The sequence below is a fragment of the Lactuca sativa genome, chromosome 4 (assembly GCF_002870075.4).
Source record: "Lactuca sativa cultivar Salinas chromosome 4, Lsat_Salinas_v11, whole genome shotgun sequence".
NCBI classification, from domain to species: domain Eukaryota; kingdom Viridiplantae; phylum Streptophyta; class Magnoliopsida; order Asterales; family Asteraceae; genus Lactuca; species Lactuca sativa.
The window spans coordinates 240939910-240943452 of NC_056626.2; positions in this window are offsets into that span (position 1 = coordinate 240939910).

The window sequence follows — 3543 nt, forward strand, 5'->3', positions numbered from 1 at the left end:
GTTCTGAGATCGGAGAGGCTTTATGCCAAATTCTCCAAATGCGATTTCTGGTTATGAGAGGTCCAGTTCTTAGGACACCTCGTCAACCAGAATGTGATATTGGTTGATCCGGCCAAGATTGAGGCGGTAATGAGTTGGGAGGTGACGAGATCTCCCTCAGAGACCAGGAGTTTTCTAGGATTAGCTGGCTATTATCAGAGATTTATCAGAGATTTCTCCAAGATTGCTGTTCCTCTCACCAGGTTGACCCGGAAGGGCGTGGCATTCAGTTGGGGCCCAGAGCAGCAGGCCTCATCCGAGACACTTCACCAGAGATGATGCGAAGCCCCAGTATTAGCCCTTCCAGAGGGGATGGAGCATTTTGTGGTGTATTGTGACGCTTCGATATCAGGATTGGGTGTAGTGCTGATGTAGAGAGGTCATGTGATAGCATATGCATTGAGGCAGTTGAAGCCTCATGAGACGAGATATCTCACTCACGATCTGGAGTTGGGGGCTGTGGTGTTCGCCCTCAAGATCTGGTGTCACTATTTGTATGGGGTTCGGTGTACCATATACACGGATCACAAGAGCTTGAAGTATCTGATGGAGCAACCCAACCTGAATATGCGCCAGAGGAGATGGATGGATGTGGTAAAGTGTAACACCAGTCAAAATAGGTAAAAAACAATCACATGTGATTATGCCAATCATGTAATGTGATTTTTGTTAAACTAGTAATGTGATGAACTTACTATGTAATTCATGTTAAAGTATGAACTTTCATACATATTTTATGATACAACTCAAAGTATACGTCCATACGATTCCAAAAATATAGAGAACGTCTAAATCTGACTTCGCATGAAGAAGTTATGTTAAATCGAACACTATAAAATATTTATAACAAGAGGAATTTAAAATAGGATTAGAGCTATTGTAATGTATTAGAGAGTTTTAGTACTCGGAATTACCTACGCGTGCATATAAAGAACATCAAAAACGGAGTTCGTATGCAAAAGTTATGGCCTTCCGAAGATGTCGTTGTCAAAACCCTAAATTGACTGAACTAATGAGGTGAGCATAAAAACTCACGACGTGAGGAGTCAAACCGCCATATTTCGGATCTAGAAGGTGTGACGAGGCTGCAGGGGGATAAGATCTAAACTCACGACGTGAACAAGGCATTTTTCATGTCGTGAGGAGTCATTTTGCCACCTTCGGAAGCTACAAGACGGATGGCAAGTCTACGAGGAGATAAGCTTGAAACTCACAACGTGAACAATGAGTTTCTCACGTCGTGAGGGCCAAAAATCTTACTATAAATAGCAAGATCGACCCTAGCCATTCCTACACCTGAACTTCTTTCTCCTCTCTCCTTTGCTGAAGCCCTCTTGCATCCCGAGCCCCGATGACCTCGTACGCTGACTGTTTTTGCTTAGATAACATAAAATCACGCTACTAAGGTGAGTTTCACGGCCCCACTTTCTAATATTTTCGGGGGAAAACGCATGCAAATATTGTATATACGTTATTATTATGTCTATATGATAGTATATTAGTATCAGCATAAATAGTTATAATAACCGGGATATAGTTATTTTCTGAAAGTATACAACTATCGTAAACTTGTTAGCATGTTATTATACTAATGTAGACCTTGAGTTATACTCGGTAGTTCTATATATACTATGTGTGATATAGCCTCGATGCTATACTCGAGAGTTATATATATTGATTTCTAAGTATGTTATTATTGTTGGTTTTATGTCAAGATAAAACTTTATACTGGCTAAATGTTATGAAATTAGAAGTAATGTTTAAAAGCATAGTCTAGTAACTTAGGGTTTCAGACACGAAAATGGTTTTGTTGTTAGAACTATAGAACGTCGTCAATGTCTACCTGAGCTACTGTATTCATCATCTAAGATTGGGAATCTTAGTGAAAGTCCTCTGACCTGTATTCGTTAATCCCGTGTGAGCGAGGAAGTCGTGTATAATTAGTATACGGGTTGACCACCCCACTTGTGACTGTTAGCTACAGTCAACCAAAAGCGAGTGATGAACTATCCTTTTATTTGTTATTGTTCCGGCGTCGATGAAACGTGCGGAAACTACCACAAGGTGTGATCCTTGTGCTACAACAAGGTGTGATCCTTGTACTACCGCAAGGTGTGATCCTCGTACTACGGCAAGGTGTAATCCTCGTACTACCGCAAGGTGTAAGGTGTAATCCTTGTACTACCTTAAGGTGTAATTCTTGTACTACCACAAGGTGTAATCCTTGTACTACCTCAAGGTGTAATCCTTGTACTACCGCCATGTGTGATCCTTGTAATAATAACCAAAGGTATAAAACTAATTCATACAGTCGTAGACACAAACTCATGGTAGCGTAACCTTAGAAGCATTATACTTTGTCGATATACAAGTATGAATGTTAAGTATAAGTTTCCTAAAGACTTATACTCTAAGTATAAGAATCTAGTAGGTATATTACTTGTATATTAAGTAGACCACTATACCTATCCTACTTACTCGTATAGAGTTGAAATAAGATTTATATGTTGCAACTTAGTTTGTATGGAATTGCAAACATTTATACTTATACTCTAGGTTCAAGGATTGTTTAAGTATAACACTTATTCTGTAAGTAAACCATTATATCTAGGATATATATACTAAATGTTTGAGAGTCAAAATGATACTTTCAAAACTATACTTTTGAACTTGAAAAATATATTATTTTATGGAGTCAAAACCTGTGAACTCACCAACTCTATGTTGACGTATTTTAAATTGCATGTGTTTTCAGGAAGTTGATAACTATGATACGAGAAATGACGTTACACTGCCCGGTGTTTCCGCCGACGGCCGGGGTGTGACATAAAGGATTATGAGTGTGAATCCTATACAACCCAGCAAGGCTAATGTGGTAGCCGATGCCCTGAATCATAGGGCGGACAGTACCCTGTTACAGGATGTTTGTTTGAGATTGACAGTGATGACTCCGGTGTTGGACACCATTCGGGAGGCCCGGGTAGAGGCCATGAGACCAGAGAACCGCAAAAGAGAGCGGGTGATCGGACAGATATCTGAGTTCGTTGCCGATAGCTGTGGGCTTATGACCTTTCAAGGTCGGATTTGGGTGCCGTATGAAGGTAGGGCACGCACCATTCTGATGGAGGAGGCGCATAGATCAAGTTTCTCGATCCATACCGGGGCCACTAAGATGTATTTGGACCTGAAGAGGGAGTATTGGTGGCCCTATATGAAGAGAGATGTCACGTGGTTCGTAGAGCGATGCTTGACCTGTCGCAAGGTGAAGGCTGAGCACCAGCGTCAGCGTGGCAAGTTGAAGCCACTCGTGGTTCACGAGTGGAAGTGGGAACAGATTTCCATGGATTTTATCACCAAATTGCCGAGGACTGTGAGGGGAGTCGATGCAATTTGGGTGATTATTGATCGGCTGACGAAGAATGCTCACTTCCTTTCTATCAGTGAGAGCTTTTCTGCTGAGAGGCTGACAGAGTTATATGTGAGAGAGGTGGTATCGCGGCATGG